The 19,935-nt window shown below is 38.7% G+C and overlaps 1 protein-coding gene across 17 annotated transcripts in view; it reads right to left on the bottom strand.

Annotated features, from left to right (window-relative positions):
- RARB (retinoic acid receptor beta) overlaps positions 1-19,935 on the bottom strand; it is a 1,070,304-nt gene that overhangs the window by 438,317 nt on the left and 612,052 nt on the right. Inside the window, exon 1 of one of the 17 annotated variants that reach the window (XM_079921507.1) lies at positions 8,668-8,744. The exons of the other annotated variants lie outside the window; for them this stretch is intronic. The gene's annotated coding sequence lies outside the window, so the exon portion shown is untranslated. Of the gene's footprint in view, positions 1-8,667; positions 8,745-19,935 lie in introns of those variants that run through there. 17 annotated transcript variants of the gene reach the window in all.

Here is a 19,935-nt window from a genome sequence, read left to right on the forward strand (position 1 = left end):
CATATATCTCACAGGACAAAAAATATTTTCTTCTTTATCAAGTTATTATCTGAAAAATCTCTAATATTAATCTGGGACTCCTAATTCCCAGTTGTTCCCCTACACTCACTACCTTAATTTTCTTAAATTCTCACATTCTAATACAGAATAAAACTTCTACACAATTTCAAAATAACCCTGTCTGATTAAGTAACACCTCTCCCCCAACCCTGTCATTCCCCGTATCCCCCGTATTCCTCCCCCACTTCACGTTTCTCCAGGCACTGCATCCATTACACATGGGAGTGTTTGTTTATTTCCATCTCCCCCATTAGAATGTGCTCACCAGGAGGGCACAGGTTTTCTCTGTTTTGTAAACAGCTATGTTTTAAGCTCCTATAAGAGTACCTAACAGGCAATAGAATCTCAATAAATATTTGTTGAATGAATGAATGAATGAAATTTGTTTCTTGCTTCTTTTAGAGAAATTTATTGTTTAATGTTGTCCTAACCTATGTGCTTACAAGACTTTGGACCTTCCAACTTCAGATTTTATGCAGCTGTTTGGAATGACCCACTCAACAAGATAAATATAATTGTGAGGGAAAATTATAACCTAATGAGAGGTAGGGAAGAGACACAGCCATTAAAGATCAGTGGCATACTTTATATCAGCTCCTTAATGTCAAACAGTATACCCCCTTCTTGTGAGAGCAACATCCATCCTTTGGTCTCCATTCAATCATCCATACATCCATCAAATCCTAACGTGCCGTTATGTCCAGGTGCTGATATAGGGCACTGGAGGTACACAGTGTGGGACAGTGCTACTGTGGTTCCTGCCCTCATGAAGTTTCTAGCTTTAACAGCTAACTGGGGTCATATTGTTAAGGAGGGTTCAATTGCCCTGTTGCCCAGGAAGGACATTCCAGGGATACTCAGCACTTACAATTCCTTGACACTGAAATAGATCCTAGGGTAGGCTGACAGTGGACCAATATTCACTAAAATTCCCAAACTCTGGTGCTCACTGAATGGCAAGCCCTGAATGTCAACCCATCTGACATGAAACAAGAACAAGATCTCAAGGCCAGCATAAGAGTGGTGGTTAAGAGCATGATACCAGAGCCAGACCGCCTAGGTGCAAATCATGTTTCCGCCCCCTTGGGCAATTATCTTACCCCTCAATAGTTTTTATCGTAAAATCGGGATAATAGTAGAATTTACTTCAGAGGGGTGTTGTGAGGATTAAATGAGATAATGAGGTAATACCAAGAGAAGAACAGTGCCTGGTACAGAGTAAATACCAGGTAAATAGTAAACATTAGGCAAGTTTGCCATTACTGTATGTGTCGCCCCATCAAATGATATGTTTCTGAAAACCCAGCTTGCTGGAATGAACTAGTGGCTTTGGGGACAGGACAGGGAGGAGACCACATCACAGCAGTCCTGGGAAAAGAACATTAGGACTAAAACGTTTGTCATGGAAATAAAGGAGTAAAGGCAGGATGCGGGTGAAGCTGAGGACAAAGACTCGTTAAGGCTTACTGACTTCTCAGTTTGGTTTCTGCAAACCCGAAAATGTTCTGATCAATAATAACTTCCATTTATTTGTTTACCATGTGTCAGTCACTTCACTTGTGAGCTCTAAGTTCTAGCCCGTAGAACAGCCCTAAGAGGCAGTTGTTATGATCCGTATTTTCCAGATAAGAAAACTAAGTCTCAGTGAGTTTAGGTGACTTACTCCTAATGTCAGAGGATCAGCCTGCGGCTAAGACAGAATCTGCACCGAGATCTGGCTGCTTCTACCATCTCTGCCCTTTCTCCTCGGCCATGCTGTGCTTACATATACTGAGTGCCTGCATTGTTCTAACTGTCCCTACAGAACAAAAAGTCCATGTGCAGTTGCGATGGGAGCGGTTGTCCTCACTCAGATGACCTTCTCCCCTTGATGCCTGGAGTGTTCATATGAAACCTGAACATCGTCAACAGGGAGACGGTGTGGTCCCAGGCTCCCCCGGACTCCCCTGAGTCTTCCAAAGGAGACTGCATTCCCGGCTGACTTATATCACACACTAAACTCCAAAAGTGATGTCCCTCAACATATCAATGTCCTTTTCAAACTCAAAAGATAACTTGTTTCTCTGATGAAAAGAAAGTAAATGGACTATGAGAGGTGAATGTTTTCAGTGCTTTCTCTTCTAAAAATCACAGACCATCTAATATGTTGAACACTTTATTTTGTAGTTTGTAGTAAATTAATTAGAAAATAAACAACAGCATTGAGTATTTGCTGTGTTTCCACTCAATTTGATTTTTAAATCACACAGACAAAGCCTTTTCTATTTCCATTAGACAAACCACCTCATTAACTGGTGAAGCTGACAGTTCAGCAAACCTGGCCCCCCAAGGCACAATTCTTAGATTTTTAAAGCTGTTTGTTTGTTTTACCAACCAGGGACTATTTCTATCCTTAGTAATCCTTCATTTCTCTTTGCTTTCAAACACCACAGATTTTCCGTATCCTGTCCCTCTCGTTGAAAAAGGTCAGGTATTATGCCTAGCATCTTAAAAAATAAAAATAAAAACCTACTTATACTGATACTAGGCAAGAAGAAAAAAGATCAATGTGCCAGGAAAATCCTGTTATGTTGGTGGAAAATTGTCTGAACAGTCACTGGGTCTGCGTTCACATATGTGACTGATTAAGGCTATTCCTGGAAGCAGAGAATTTCCTTTGTTTCAAGCTTTTAGGAAAAAGATGGTCACTGGTATTAGCAGTGCTTTTTTTCTTCACGCCTGATTTGAGTTTGGGCTCATTTGGGTTTTTTTTTCCCCGCACCACCTGAGGCAAAGCAAACAGGAGCTGGGGTGGCAGAGGGGAAGGAAGTGGGGACTGCATCAGGGGGTCTTGGAACTAAAACCCATGAGATTCTCTGGGTGTCAGTTTCATCATCTGTGAAAGGGGTCAAGAGAAGAAAAGTAGGTTCTAAATCACGTTTCTTAAATTGTGTTACCCAGAAAACAAACGTTTTACATGAAGACATTAAATGAAACATAAAAGGTGAAAATGATATTTTAGAGGAGAAAATTAAAAAGATAGGACTTTAGATAACTGTCTGCATCATTGGAGTTGTTATGCAATAATCCGTCTCTGATAAATAGTGGAATGGCAGGAGGTATCATGAAAGGTCTACCCACCAGCCACCTGGATGACACGTGCCAGGGAGGGGCAGGGGTCCTGGGGACAGTTAATCTTTATATCTGTATCTGTGAGATCTTATTATTAATACAACACACTATATTTGCTTTGGTGTAATTTGTTACTGTTTGTGTTCAGCTAAAAAGTTTTTTAAAAATTACATTTTAATCATTGCTTGTCACACAATTTACTGGAGGTTGCTTTTCTATGTATTTAAGCTTAAATTTCCATGCAAGCTTCCAAGCTTATATTTCTAAACATTTAGAAGTTATTTTATATAAACATGATACTTATATATGCCTTTTAAAAGGCAGATAGTTCTTCTAGACCAGTGGTTCTCAAAGCACAGTCCCTAAACCAGCACATCAGCATCACCCAGAAACTTACTGGAAATGCAGATTTTCCAGGCCCCACCCGAGATCTACAGAGTCAGAAAGTCTGAGGTGCTATCTGTATCCTAACAAGCCCTCCAGATGACTCTGATGCAGCTAAAATCTGAAAACCACTGCTCTAGACATGAGGTTGGCCGATTTCTTGTGTAAAGAAAGTAAATATTTTAGATTGCAGGCCATACAGTCTCTGTCACAACCACTCAGCTCTGCTTTTGTGCTGACTTCTTGTGGCACAAAAGCAGCCACAGACAATCCATAAACAAATGGGCGTGGCTGTGTTCCAGTAAATCATTATTTACCAAAACAGGCAGCTGGCTGAATCTGGCCCATGGGCCACAGCTTGCTGACCCCTGCTTTAGATTAATAGAGAAAGAGCAGCCCATTTTCTCCATCCTTAAACTCCTGTCCGTAGCAGCAACTGCTCGAAACTATTTTGGCTGGGCTTTTTTCTGTTACTTACATTTCTAGATAATGTACTTAGACTATTTTTTTTGTAATTTTGTAAAATTTTCTTTATTATCTATTGGTTTCTACAATACATATGATTTTGTTCTCTTAGGCTATTGCCCACACATACAAAACTCTCCCTCCTCTCTTACTCTTAAAATAATTTCATCACAGTTCTAAAAGTGAAAATTATTTACATTACTATGACTAGATTATATTGTTACAGCTGAGCCACATAATGTACTATACTTACAGTACTTTCCTTATAAAATTTGTTTTTCTGGAGTTAATAATTGCTTTGTTTATATAATTTGATTACTTTTCTTTGTATCTATGAATTCTTTCCCAATTCTCGGACAATTTTGTCAGACATGTCATATGACATATGGGTTCCACTGCTGGAGACATTTCTCCTGTTCCAGGGCTGACTGGCTGCTTTCCTAGCCTCAGACATTGATATAATTAGGACTTTCTATTATCACTTTCCTATATATTTTTTGGAACACCTAGTTCTTAGAGCTCGTGTCTTCCTCTTTCTTGGTTTACTTCTTCATCTGGGTGGCTTTTGCCCCAAGATATTTCTGAGAAATGGTGCATGAGAGGTAAATGTTTTCAGTCTTTGCATGTATTAAAATATTTTGATGCTATACTTCACATTTATTTGATAGTCTGGCTAGGTATAAAATTGTGCATTGGAAATAACTTTTTAAATTAGAGCTTTAAGTATGTTGCACTAGTTTTCAAGCTTTTCACATTGCTTTGGAAATTTCTAATACTCTCCTGATTTCAGATCTTTTATATGTGATATATTTCCTTTTTAGAAGCCTTTATAATCTTCTTTTTATCCCCTAAGGATCTTTTTTCCTACACTGTGCTAGGCACTTGGTAGAGGTCTTCAATCTCATGATCCATGTTCTTCTGTTAGGAAAAAATTTATTTTATGCTCCCTTTAATAATATCTTCCTTGACATATTTTTTTTCCTCTCCATTTAGAAGTCTTATTATTTAGATAGTGGGCCTTCTGAATTAATTCTCTATTTTTCTTTTCTTTCATATTCTACTTCTTCATCCACTTGTTCTACTTTCTGCAAGATATCCTCACTGTAGACTTCCAACTGTTCTATTGAATTTTATATTTATACTACCATATTTTTAACATCCAAGAATTTTTCGTGTTTTTTCTTCTTTATACATTCTGGGATTTTTTGTCATGAATGTCTTATCTTTTCTGAGTACCTTTTACAGTATTAAGAATATTTTTTATTGTCTTATTCTGCTCTCTACATTGACTATGTTTCTTTTCACTTTTTCCCGTTTTGTTATTTTTTTAAATACAGCATGCATTTCTCAGTTGTACTGTCTGCCCAATTCTAGCACTGTCCATTTATATCTAAAAGGGAAAACTTATTGCAAGGTCCATTTTCATGAGCAAACATGTCAAATGGGTGAGTTTCATGAAAAAGTGATCAAACTGGGACATTTCTTTGTGGGACTTCCCAGATGTTACGTTTATAGGCTTTTTATTTGGGGCTTGAAAGGTTGCAAAATATGCCACTTCAAAATACGACTGTAGGAGTTCAGGGCATGCCACCTCAAATAAGCTGCTATGGTATATTGATTACTTTGAGTTGCAGACACCAGGAAAACAGTAAAATCAGGAGAGGCTTTCCGCTGAACCCTCCTTATCTGCCTAAAGACAGATCCTTCAAAAGGAAGATGAATGTCATAAATCCCCTCCCTGGGAGTTTCATCAGCCATCAAGGACTGACTCTTATCACAGGAGAGGAGAGAGGAGTCAATACCACACCCAGACAGACTTTGTCACAGACTATCATATCTGCCATTATTCTGCTAAGGGCTTGCTCATCGTTCTTAAAAGTCATTTATTGTCCCATAAGAGGCACCCCTCCCCTTTTCCCTATTAAGATGGTGTTTAGTACTGAATTCTAAGCCACCTCAGAGTGTTACTCAATTTTTCCTCTGGCTATCTCCCGTGAGGTATACATGTTAATAAACTTTTGTTGGTTTTCTCTTGTTACTCTGTCATTTATTACAGGGGTCTCAGCCAAGAACTCAGAAGCGTAGAGGAAAAACTATTTTTCCTCCCCTAGAGGCCCTTTGGTAACTTCATCGAGAAATCCTCTAAATTGTGCCCAGGATGGAGAGGAAAGGAAAAGCCTTACTGAAAAGCCACCTGGTAGTTGCATGGAGAAAAGAAGCCAGGGCTGCTGATGCGCTTACTATTAAATATAGTAAATATATTTAAATAGTTAAATATATGGTCTTTCACTTCTTCCTCCTGTTTTCAGCCTAACAGCACCTCTCCACTCCACATTTATGCCTGGTATCCAGAACACAGTAACCTCTCTAGTTCTATTTTCTTCAAAGAATAGACTTACCTTTCCTACCAAGATTAGGTTAAAGTAATCACCAGGATGTAAAAGGGAGAGGAGCAGATTTAACTGCCCCCTTGTTCAGAAGTTCAACCTATCTTTGTATTCAGTCATCACTTTCATCTTTCCAGGTATCTGGTGCCTCTACGCTCTGGAACTGTCCAAAAACCTACAGCTTGTATCTCCTTGCTTCTTCTTTGCATTTCCTTCTTTAGGCACTTAGCAGTCTGCTTTCTATCCTTTGCTAATTTATTCACTACTGCCTATCTACTTTCCATCTTCAAAAAACTTGCTGCCATTTCTTGTCTGCAGTTAGCATCACTCGTGTTTCTTGCTCACTTTAATGGCTTATACTTTTTACATCCATGACTATCATTTTAGTAAAGATCTGGGAAAGAGTAGGGACAAAGGCATGTTGTTAGTATATTTCAGTTCACTAGAAATTCACTAAATTAGAAAAAAAGTAGCCGTGTTCAAATAAGTTTGGGAAAGTTTGAATGGATGATTCCTTACCCTTTTCAGCTTGAAATTCCTTCTATGAAAAGGGGGTTAAAGAACAATCTAAGATAAAAGGGTTCACTCAAGACCCCAGCTGAGATAAGGTTAATTCAATGTCTAAACTGTTATTCCTGTACGGCAAGAGAAAGTCAGTAATGGTCTCAATCTGAAATTGAACAAAAGAAGTGAGATTTGACCTGCCATCATGGACATGCCCTGGGACTATGTCAAATGCCTTCAACTAATAAATAAATAAAATGAAGATGGGATTTGACTCGCCTTAGCCATGCACCTACAGGCACATTGGATAATTAAAAATGCTAGTTAATGTATTGATGACTTGATACGTGCTTTCTTGATGACTCCAAGTTGGAGACGGAACTCTTGGTAGAGTCCACCTTAAAATATAGAAGCCAAACACTTTAATGTGGTGAGAAGTGTTAATTTTACATGGTAATGCCTTCATAATGTAATCGATGCAACAAAACAGACAAGATTTTTGGAGAAAACATTGTATCCATTTCCTTCTACTGAAATTTAATGGCACCACGGCTCATGTGGCTAACATAAAAAAAATATAGGCAGAAGTGAACAAAAGATGGATTTTAAATTTCTTGTAATGGAGAACAGAAAACTCTCCTGTATTTCTTTAGCTGATTTAGAATTTCTTGTGGGGGAAATCTTTGCTTTGACAGACACCACATGCATATGGCTTCTTTTCCTAGTGTATTTTAGCTCAAACCTCCCTATTTATTTAAAACATTGGTTCCGGGTAGTGCCACTTAAAATTTCTCAAATGCATTCAGCCATGTACCTGTTTTCAGCAAAAATGCTAAACTCAGCACAAATCCTGTGAATTGCTTTTGCTGCTGTTTTGATAGAAAAGAAACATGGCTGTAAAGAAGTCAGTTTTACATGCATGGTAGTTTTGTAGCCTTTCTGATAACTGCCATCTTCAGCATAAATATTACTGATGAAATTATGTTCAGCTTAAATCAAAGGGAAGCCACAATGAGTAACTTGAATTTGGCCAAAAGAGATTATTTCTTACCTCCTTTTGATTTAATTTGGGAATGAAAGAGATACAACAGAGTCATTTAGAGGGAATAGTGCAGTCAGAGGAGTCCCTTAGAACACCAAGTGAGCAGAGAGTGAAATCTGAATCCCTGTCTGCATCAGGAGGTGGTCGTTTGGCATGCTGAATATCCATTTTTAAAAGCATATACAAAATGTCCCTGTATTCCCTTTTAGGGCACGTTTATTAAGATCCCATCTGCTAAAGAAATACGACTTTCAGAAAATAAGCAGAAATGTACATATGTTAGAATGTATAAAACTCTAAGATTTTAATCTCATAAATTATGGGAACAGTAGTGTAAATATGGATTTTAGGGTGTCAACACTCAACCCAAAGTTGTTACCTATGCTAGCCTTGTACACACTTCCTAAGAGAGAGCTTTCACCTAAGGTCTTTTCACATAGATTCCAAAACATAAGGTAGAAGTATGTATAGGCCCAAATGTGGTGTCATTGCTCGTTTTTGACAAAAGTGGCAGCGGGCTACTCCTTGTACAATGGTTTCCATGCTTTGTATCACGGAATTCTGCCAAAGCAAGCAGAATGACTGGACTAGGCTTTGGTTCTCAAGGGAGAGTCAGCCACAGATTCTCAAGGGACAGTGAGCTGTCTACAGGCTGCTTAGCAGCCTATGAGGTGACCTAGAAGTAGTCTGTCTTTACACTGGAGGGTGACTCACCTGTCCCATTAGAGTATTAGTATTGATTTGTTTTGAATGTTCAACACACCAAGAATGACACAGAGAGAAGACCTGCACAGAAATGGAAAGACACACAGGAAAATAAGTTGGCAGAAATCATGAGGCTAGAGAAACCACAAGTCAGAAAGAAACATGAGGCAGAGAAGAACATAAAACCAAAATATTGGATTAAAAAAACAGATAAAATGAGTTATAATAGCTGTAATTGTGCTTCTAAAGTTATCTTTTAAAAACTTCAACTAGAGTTGACTTACAATATTACATTACTTTCAGATGTATAGCACCGTAATTTGATATTTTTATAGACTAAACTCCATACAAAGTTATGATAAAATATTGACCACATTCCCTCTGTTCTACATTACATCCCTGTAACTTATTTATTTTTATACCTAGTAGTTTGTACCTTTTAATCCCCTTTATCTATTTTGCCCCTCTCTGCAACACTCTCCCCTCTGGTAGCCACTAGTTTGTTCTCTGTATCTTTCAGTCTGTTTCTGTTTTGTTATATTTGTTCATTTGTTTTATTTTTTAGAGTCCATACATAAGTGAAAACATACAGTATTTGTCCTTCTTTGTCTGCCTTATTTCACTAAACATAATATCCTCCAGGTCAATCCATGTTGTTGCAAATGGCAAAATTTCATTGTTTTTTTATGGCTGAGTAGTATTCCATTGTATATATATCACATCTTTATCCATTCATGTATTGATGGATACTTTGGTAGCTTCAATATCTTGGCTATTGTAAATAATGCTGCTATGAACACTGGGGTACATGAATCTTTTCACATTAGTGTTTTCATTTTCTTTGAATAAATACCAGGAGTGGAACTGATGGGTCATATAATAGTTCTATTTTTAATTTTTCTGAGGAACCTCCACACTCTTTGCCATAGTGGCTGCACCAATTTACATCCCCACCAACAGGGTACAAGGGTTCCTTTTCTCCTCACCAACACTTATTATTTCTTATCTTTTTGATGATAACCATTCTTATAGGTGCGAGGTGATCTCATTGTGGTTTTGATTTGCATTTCCCTGATGATTAGTGGTGTTGAGCATATTTTCATGGGCCTGTTGATTATCTGTATGTTTCCTTTGGGAAAATGCCTATTCAGGTCCTCTGCCTATTTTTTAATAATATTGTTTGTTTCTTGCTATTGAGTTCTCTATATATTTGGTTATCAACCCCTGGTTTGCAAAAATCTTCTGCATTCAGTAGATTGACTTTTCATTTTTGTTGATGGTTTCCTTTGCTGTGAAAAATCTTTTAAGTTTGATTAGGTCCCATTTGTTTATTTTTACTTTTGTTTCCTTTGCCTGAGGAGACATATCCAAAAAAAAAAATATTGCTAAGACCAATATCAAAGAGAGTACTGTCTATGTTTTCTTCTAGGCATTTCATGGTTTCAGTATTACATAGAGCTCTTTAATCCATTTAGAGTTTATCTTTGTATATGGTGTGAGAAAATGTTCTAGTTTTATTCTTTTACATGTAGCTGTCCAGTTTTTCCAACACCACTTATTGAACAGACTGTCTTTTCTCCATTGTATATTCTTGCCTCCTTAACCTTGTAGATTAGTTGACTATATGCATGGGGGGTTATTCCTGGGCTCTCTATTCTGTTCCATTGATCCATGTGTCTGTTTTTGTGCCAGTACATTCTGTTTTCATTACTGTAGTTGTAGTATAGTCTGAAGTCAGGGAGTATGATATGTCCAGCTTTGTTCTTTTTTCTCAAGATTGCTTTGGGTATTCGGGGTTTTTGTGGTTCTGAACAAATTTTAGAATTATTTCTTCAGCATACCTCAACATAATAAATGCCACATATGACAAATCCACAGCAAATATCATACTCAATGGTGAAAAGCTGAAACCTTTTCTTCTAAAATCAGGAACAGGACAAGGATGCCCGGTCTTGCTACTTCTATTCAACATAGTATTGAAAATCCTAGCCACAGCAATTAGGCAAGAAAAAAATAAAAGGCATCCAAATTAGAAGGGAGAAGTAAAGCTATTTGCAGATGACATGATACTACATGTAGAAAACTCTAAAGACTCCAACAGAAGAATTAATAGAACTAATAAATGAATTCAGCAAAGTTTCAGGATACAAGATGAACATACAGAAATCTGTTGCATTCCTATATACTAATAATGAACTGTTAGAAACAGAAATTAAGAAAACAATCTCATTTACAATTGAATCAAAAAGAATAAAATACTTGGAATAAATTTAACCAAGGAGGAGAAAGACCTATACTCTGAAAACTACAGGACATTGATGAAGGAAATCGAAGATGATACAAATAAATGGAAAGATATCCCATGCTGATGGATTGGAAGAATTAATATTGTTAAAATGTCCATACTATCCCAAAGCAGTATACAGATTTAATGCAATTCCTATTAAAATAGTCATGACATTTTTCACAGAAATAAGGTTATCTTTAGTGTTAAGAACAGCATTCCAATTTTTGTGAGTCCTGAGTCTTTAACCGTTCCACTGTTTTATATTTTTGTTCACTCTTTCATACAACAAAAACTCAAATTGTATATCTTGATCTTAGACCCCAGAAGAATCTTACTAGCCCAGTACTTAACTCTTCCCTTTCTGAAAGATGTGGCTAGTTTTCAGCTGAATGTGATAAATGACTATTGATATAACGTCAACTTGCATGTTGAGATTAAGATGGATATAATGTTACCAAGTAAGATTTCATGAATGGCACAGTGCTGGAAAAGTGCTAAAGCAAGAGACACCTTTGAGGTCCCTGGACCCTTGCTGTTTATAATAATATGGAGATTTTAAATAAAGGCATAGTTACCTTGCCATAATCATACTCAGTCTGTATGCATATACATTGTCGTATGAAAATAAATTCATTGCATATTTATTCTTTCAAAAAAACCCTGAAAATTCATATAACAGAGATCATAATAGAGTCCCCAAAGTAGTGAATGTAAATAATATGTATTTAATATTAATTAATATTTAAATGTTATAACATGTTTATAACTTTTAGGGGGTTTATCTACTGTAGAAAGTGAGGCCTAGCTATAAATGTATTCTGAACAAATTTACAAAATCAAGACAACAAAAGAGCAAGAATTTTTAAGGCACACTGAATTATTTGGGTTGCCTAAAAAATGAAATGGTCACATGGTTTCCACCTTAATAAGGAATGGAGACTGTCAGAGCTGCTACAGGACATCTGGGCACTGTACACAGGAGTTACCAGTGTCCACTCTACATCAGCTCAGGTTCTGGCACTAAGGTTGGCCTCCAGTCTTACATGAAGCAGGTCAAGGCACCTATGGTGCTTCTTGTGATGGCAAGCAGGGTCTTGAATGAATCTTGCAGTTCAATTGCCACTGAGCTACAGGAGGTAAGCCCTCATTCTCATCAGTTTCTCAGTTGAGACAGGATCCCTGTCACTGATCAACTCCCCCTCCACTCCCCAGCACCCTCTGGCTGAGGTCCAGATTCTCTACCTAGCTCATGCCAACTGCCCCCTCCTCAATGGCTGGATCTTGTCCCCTTGCGTCTGGGTGCTAGCATTGTGCTCATGTCAATAAGGACAGACAATCTGAAACTATCACTGCATAACCGTGATCTAGCTCTGTCTGCAGTCACTGTAGCTTGGTCCATACTCCATTCACACTGGATCCTCTTGGAGAAGGATCAGTGCCCATTTTTGGACACAGTTGTCATGCTGTTAGCTTCCTTGAGAAAAAGCTCCATGGCTAGACAAGTTACCATAGCTCAGGTCTTATCCTGTCTAATATTCTTTTCATTTCAGGCTACCTTTACCTCTTGAGGTCAAAAGAAACATCACAGCTATATTCAGTAGAATAAAGCTTTCCAGTTAGTTTTCTAAAAATGGGTTAGAAATATGCCTGTATCTTTGATTCTCCTCAGGCTCTGGTGGCTTGGCAGGGCCTGATGGTAGGGGATGTGGAACAGAGCCCCTGACTCAATGCATTCCATCCATTAGCAGACTCCTTTGCTTGCTACCATGGGCCATGTAAATGTTATTATTATTATTATTTTTGATTTACTGAAGTAGAGTTGATTTACAATGTTGTGCCAATCTCTGCTGTACAGCAAAGTGACTCAGTTATCCACATAGAGACATTCTTCTTTCTTATATGCTTTTCCATTATGGTTAATCCAAGGATATTGAATATAGTTCCCTGTGCTATACAATAGGACCTTGTTGTTTATCCATCCTATATATAATAGTTTGCATCTGCTAATCCCAAACTCCCAGTCCATCCCTCACCCTCCCCGCTTCTTCCCTGGTAACCACAAGTCTGACCTCTATGTCTGTGAGTCTGTTTCTATTTTGTAGATAGCTTCATTTGTGTCATATTTTAAATTCCACACATAAGTGATATCATATGGTGTTTGTCTTTCTCTTTCTGACTTACTTCACTTAGTATGATAATCTCTAGTTGCATCCATGTTGCTTCAAATGGCATTATTTCATTCTTCTTTATGGCTGATAGTTTTCCATTGTATATATATATTGTATGTATATATTGTATATATGTACCACATCTTCTTTGTCCATTCTTCTGTCACTGGACATTCAGATTGTTTCCATGTCTTGGCTATTGTAAATACTGCTGCAATGAACATTGGGGTGCATGTATCTTTTTTGAATTATGGTTTTCTCAGGGTATATGCCCAGCAGTGGGACTGCTGGGTCATGTGGTAGTACTATTTTTAGTTTTCTGAGGAACCTCATACTGTTCTCCATAGTGATTGTACCAACTTACATTCCCACCAACAGTGTAGGAGGTTTCCCTTTTCTCCACATCCTCTCCAGCATTTGTTATTTATAGACTTTTAAATGATCGTCATTCTGACCGGTGTGAGGTGGTACCTCATTGTAGTTCTGATTTGCATTTCTCTAATAATTAGTGATGTTTAGAATCTTTTCATGTGCCTTTTGTCCATCTGTACGCCTTCTTGGAGAAATGTCTATTTAGGTCTTCTGCCCATGTTTCGATTGGGTTATTTTTGTTGTTGTTATTGAGCTGTATGAGCTGTTTGTATATTTTAGAGATTAAGCCCTTGCCTGTTGCATCATTTGCAAATATTTTCTCCCATTCCATAGGTTGTCTTTTCATTTTTTTATGGTTTCCTTTGCTGTTCAAAAGCTTGTAAGTTTGATTAGGTTCCACTTGTTTATTTTTGTTTTTATTTCTATCATGCAAATGTTATCAACCCATGTGTAGCATAATGTGGAAAAAAGTTGGGAAGCACCATATTAGACTCATGATACTTCAGAGAAAAGAACAGACCAAATAAACAAATATTTACATTTTTATAGGTGTGGAAGAATGTTTAATTTCTTTAGATTTGATTCGACTCTAAATCCCTATACATCCTGATATAAGGGAATTCAGTCTATTGTTGTTAGGGTTTTCTCCCTCTTCCCGGGTTATACAAAGTACCTGGGGTATCATGCAATCAAAACTTCGGGGTGGGTTATGAGAATAACTATAACAAGTGTTGTAGAGGATGTGTAGAAATTGGAACCCTTCAACATTTCTGGCAAGAACATCAACTGGTGCAGCCACTTTGGAAAACAGTTTGACAGTTCCTCAAAATGCCAAGCAGAGCTAACATATGACCTGGGAATTCCACTCCTGGGTATATGCACAAGAGAACTGAAAATATACGTCTAAGTAAAAATTTGTGCCCAAATATTCATAGCAGCATTGTTTACAACAGCCAAAAAGTGGAAACAATCCAAGACTCTATCAATTGATGAATGGATAAACAATAAGTGGCCTCTCCATACAACGGAATATTTTTTGGTCGTAAAAAGGAATGAAGTACTGATACATGCTACAACACAGAGGAATCTGGAAAATATTGTGCTAAGGGGAAGAAGTCAGACATAAAAGGCTACATATTCTTTTGCACAGCAAAGGAAACCATAAACAAGACCAAAAGACAACCCTCAGAATGGGAGAAAATATTTCCAAATGAAGCAACTGACGAAGGATTAATTTCCAAAATTTACAAGCAGCTCAATAACAAAAAAACAAACAACCCAATCCAAAAATGGGCAGAAGATCTAAATAGACATTTCTCCAAAGAAGATATACAGACTGCCAACAAACACATGAAAGAATGCTCAACATCATTAATCATTAGAGAAATGCAAATCAAATCTACAATGAGATATCATCTCACACCAGTCAGAATGGCCATCATCAAAAAATCTAGAAACAATAAATGCTGGAGAGGGTGTGGAGAAAAGAGAACACTCTTGCACTGCTGGTGGGAATGTGAATTGGTTCAGCCACTATGGAGAACAGTATGGAGGTTCCTTAAAAAACTACAAATAGAACTACCATATGACCCAGCAATCCCACTACTGGGCATACACCCTGAGAAAACCAAAATTCAAAGAGAGTCATGTACCAAAATGTTCATTGCAGCTCTATTTACAATAGCCCAGAGATGGAAACAACCTAAGTGCCCATCATCGGATGAATGGATAAAGAAGATGTGGCACATATATACAATGGAATATTACTCAGCCATAAAAAGAAACGAAATTGAGCTATTTGTAATGAGGTGGATAGACCTAGAGTCTGTCATACAGAGTGAAGTAAGTCAGAAAGAGAAAAACAAATACCGTATGCTAACACATATATATGGAATTTAAGAAAAAAAAATGTCATGAAGAACCTAGGGGTAAGACAGGAATAAAGACATAGACCTACTGGAGAACGGACTTGAGGATATGGGGAGGGGGAAGGGTGAGCTGTGACAGGGCGAGAGAGAGGCATGGACATATATACACTAATAAACGTAAGGTAGATAGCTAGTGGGAAGCAGCTACATGGCACAGGGATATCGGCTCGGTGATTTGTGACCGCCTGGAGGGGTGGGATAGGGAGGGTGGGAGGGAGGGAGATGCAAGAGGGAAGAGATATGGGAACATATGTATATGTATAACTGATTCACTTTGTTATAAAGCAGAAACTAACACACCATTGTAAAGCAATTATACCCCAATAAAGATGTTTAAAAAAAAAAGGCTATATATTATAAAATTCCATTTATATGAAATGTCCAGAATATGCAAATCCTTAGACAGAGAGTGGATTAGTGGTTGCCAGGGGCTGGGAGGAGGAGGACTAGGGAACAACTCTTAAAGGGCATGATGTTTCTTCTTAGAGAGATGAAAACGTTCTGGAATTAGATAGTGATGATGGTGAAGCAACTCTGTGAATATATCAAGAACCACTGAATTGTACAACTTAATAGGGTACATGTATGTTTTGTGAATTACACCTTGATAATTAAAAAAGAGAAATAGGTACATAAACCAACCAACCAATCAACCAACCAACCAAACAACCAATGGCGGTAGAGTCAGTCCACACAGGTTCTGCTGATCTATGGCCAAGGTCCGAGCCTAGATTGACCTGTATGTCTGGCTTTCTTGGCCTCTGTCCCTGAACACAGGGTCTAGCCTCCCCATGGCACCCTGTAGCCATTTCTCTTGGAAGGACTCTCACCTCCGGTGGTCTCTGTCAGGATCAAGTCTGAGTCCTGAGCACTCATAGGCCTTGGACTCTTGTCCTCTACTCATATTTAGAGAACTTCCTTCTCTTCTTTGCTTCTCATGCATTTCCTTAAATTCTTAAATTCAGTACTTTTAATATTCTTATCTATTTTTATTCCCTCCCTTGGAAGGGACTTTGTCAATAAACTTACATTTGCTACTTAAAATATTCAACCTTTTGAAAAAAAGAAGTAACCAAGATACTTATACACACGAAACTAGCTCCGCAAAGAGGCATGCACAAGAACATGTACTGAGAAAAGTGGAACGGGGAGGAGGATGGAAGAGAATGAGGAGAGTTTGACATTTTTGAGCTGGGGGACCAACGAAGGAAGTCTGGAGAAGTAGGAGTGTCGGTGACTTACAGTCTTGCGTTACCGTGAAGAGGACATTACCTTAGTCAGTTTGGGCAGTTGAAACAATATACCATATTCTGGTAGTTAATGGACAATAGAAATTTATTTCTCACAGTTCTGGAGGTCTGGGAAGTCTAGAGCAAGGTGCCAGCCTTGATCAACAGTCCTGTCCTGGGGAGAGTCCTCATCTTCCTGGTACATAGCCTGTGCCTTCTTGCAGTATCCTCACAGGGTAGAAGCAGCAAGCTACATCTCTGGGGTCTCTGTTATAAGGGTGCTAATCCCAACCATGAGGGCTCTGCCCTCTCATCCTGATCACCTCCCAAAGGCTGCACCTCCTAATGCCATTACTTCAGGGGTTAGAATTCCAACATGTGGACTTGAGGGGAATACAACCATTCAGACCATAGAAGGCATGGACTTAGGCCTCTGTAGAATGGCTGCATTGAGCCAGCGATGGTGGACTGAACAATGTCCCCCAAAGGTATCTATGTCCTAATCCCTGGAACCTGGAAATAGTATCTTATATGGCAAAAGGGATTTTGTGGATGCAATTAAAAGAAAGGATCTTGATACATGTACCCCTATGTTCACAGCAGCACTATTCACAATAGCCAAGACATGGAAGCAACCTAAATGTCCATCAACAGATGAATGGATAAAGAAGATGTGGTACATGTACACAATGGAATATTACTCAGCCATAAAAAGAACAAAATAATGCCATTTAAAGCAACATGGATGGACCTAGCGAAATAAGTCAGAGAGAAAAAGACAAACACAATATGATAGCCCTTATATGTGGAATCTAAAATACGACACAAATAAACATATCTATGAAACAGAAACAGAATCACTGGCCTAGAGAACAGACTTGTGGTTGCCAAGAGGGAGGGGTGGGGGAGGGATGGATTGGGAGTTTGGGATTAGCAGATGTAAACTATTATATATAGAATGGATAAACAACAAGGTCCTACTGTATAGCACAGGGAACTATATTCAATATCCTGTGATAAAACATAATGGAAAAGATTATGAAAAAGAATATATATATAACTGAGTCACTTCACTGTACAGAAGAAATTTAACACATGGTAAATCAACTATAATTCAATAAAATTAAAATAAAATAAATTTAAAAAAAGTAAGGACCTTGAAATGAGAAGATTATACTGGATTATCTGGTAGCCTAATGTAATCATAGGGTTCCTTACAGGAGGAAGGGAACGGGAGATTTAACTACAGAAGAGGAGAAGGGATGATATGACGATTGAAGAAGAATCTGGAGCGACTTGCTGAGAAGCTGGAAGAAGGAGTCAAAAGCCAAGGAATGCAGGTGGCCACTAGAAGCTGAAAAATGCAAGTAAACAGATTCTCTCCTCAGAGCCTCCAGAGGGAACTAACCCTGTTGACACCTTGATTTTAGCCCAGTGAGACTGATTTCGGACTTGTAAGCCCCAGAGCTGTAAGAAAATAAATTTGTGTGTGTCATTTTTTAAAAATTAGTTAATTTATTTTTGGCTGCATTGGGTCTCTGTTGCTACGCGTGGGCTTCCTCTAGTTGCAGCGAGCAGGGGCTACTCTTCGTTGTGGTGCATGGGCTTCTCATTTCGGTGGCTTCTCTTGCTGCGGAGCACAGGCTCTAGGCACACGGGCTTCAGTAGTTGTGGCACGCGGGCTCAGTAGTTGCAGCTCGTGGGCTCTAGAGTGCAGGCTCAGTAGTTGTGGTGCAGGGGCTTAGTTGCTCCGTGGCATGTGGGATCTTCCAGGACCAGGGCTCGAACCTGTGTCCCCTGCACTGGCAGGCAGGTTCTTAACCACTGTGCCACCAGAGAAGCCCCTGTGTAGTTTTATAACCACAACGTTTGTGGTCAATTGTTATAGTGACAATAGGAAACTAATACACCAGTCCACTCTGAGCCTGAAAGTATCTGGTCAAGAACACAAACCACAAACACTGATATATTCCTTATCCTCGAGCCAGTAACCAGTTTATCAGTTTTGTCAAAATAGAATTTTCCCCGTGGAGGAAAAAGCCAATGTGTGGTGTTGGTCCAGGAGAGAAACTTGAAGATGCTCACCACTGGCTACTAAAATGCCCTACACCAGGGACGCAGAGACGATGCCCAGCCATGCCAGTTCTAGAGAAGATGGGGGCTCTAGAAGAGGCCAAGGGTCAGAGCAATGCCAAGAGAAGAGGCAAAGGGACTGCCCTGGCAGTCCAGTGGTTAGGACCTCACGCTTCCACTGCAGGGGGCATAGGTTTGATCCCTGGTTGGGGAACTAAGATCCCGTAAGCCACACAGTGTGGTAGCCCGCCCCCCACCCCCCACCCCCCCAACAACAATAAAACCACACAAAAGAAGAGGTAAGAGTGTGGTATATTTGTTAAGAATGTACAACCACTCCCGAACACCTGTTTAAAATGTTGATTTGACTCTTTTGCCTTCCTGCCATGTCATGTAAAAATCGTGCGTGGTCACTTATTTATCTGCAGTCTCAGAGCATCCCGGAAAATGGCCAGAGTCTGGAAGTATGTGATAGAGCTATTTAACCTGAAATGGACAGAATGGAGGCAGGTAAAGGAAGGAGTCAGAGGATTCATGTGTGCATGTGTGTGTCTCTAGAGAGCGTCTGGAACAAAAATAGTAAATTTCAGTGTTTTATTTTGAAATTTTTTTTTGGTTTCCTCTTTTTAGTAAGAATTTCCATGACTAACTTAATTACCTTATCTATGGTTCTCAAGAGACTTGGGAGTAGCAGAAAGAAAAGGTGGCAACCTATTTCTTGCAAATAAAGACATCTCTGAAATATCTCCTTTTATTCTTTTTGAGAGAGAAAAAAAAAAGATAGTACCTAAAAGAAAAATGAAACATTTAAACTCCCTTCAAGATTAAAGTTTGGTCTTCCACATTAGGAAATGGCTTATTTCCTTTTTAAATCATCCCAAGGTTTTCTTCTCCCAAAGGTTGGCAGTTTTGTTGCATGGCCTCCAATCCCATCACAGGACCCGGCCTCTGCCTCTCCATCTATTTGTCAGAAAAACCCGTAAGAGAGGCTTGGCAGACAAAACCCAACAAGTCTTGAAACTGCTTTGCTACTGTCATCTGAATGGAATCATGTATGCAACGTGGATAAAACATAAAACCAGTAGAAGAAATCTACAAGAATGTGCCTCCAAGAGCACTCTTCCTCTGAGGCAGTTATAGTAAGTGATTCAGCAACTTATTCAGATTATGCTGCTATTCTATATCTGTGAGTCTCTTTCTGTTTTGGAAATAAGTTTATT

Source organism: Stenella coeruleoalba (genome assembly GCF_951394435.1).
Source record: "Stenella coeruleoalba genome assembly, chromosome: 5".
Taxonomy (NCBI): Eukaryota; Metazoa; Chordata; class Mammalia; order Artiodactyla; family Delphinidae; genus Stenella; species Stenella coeruleoalba.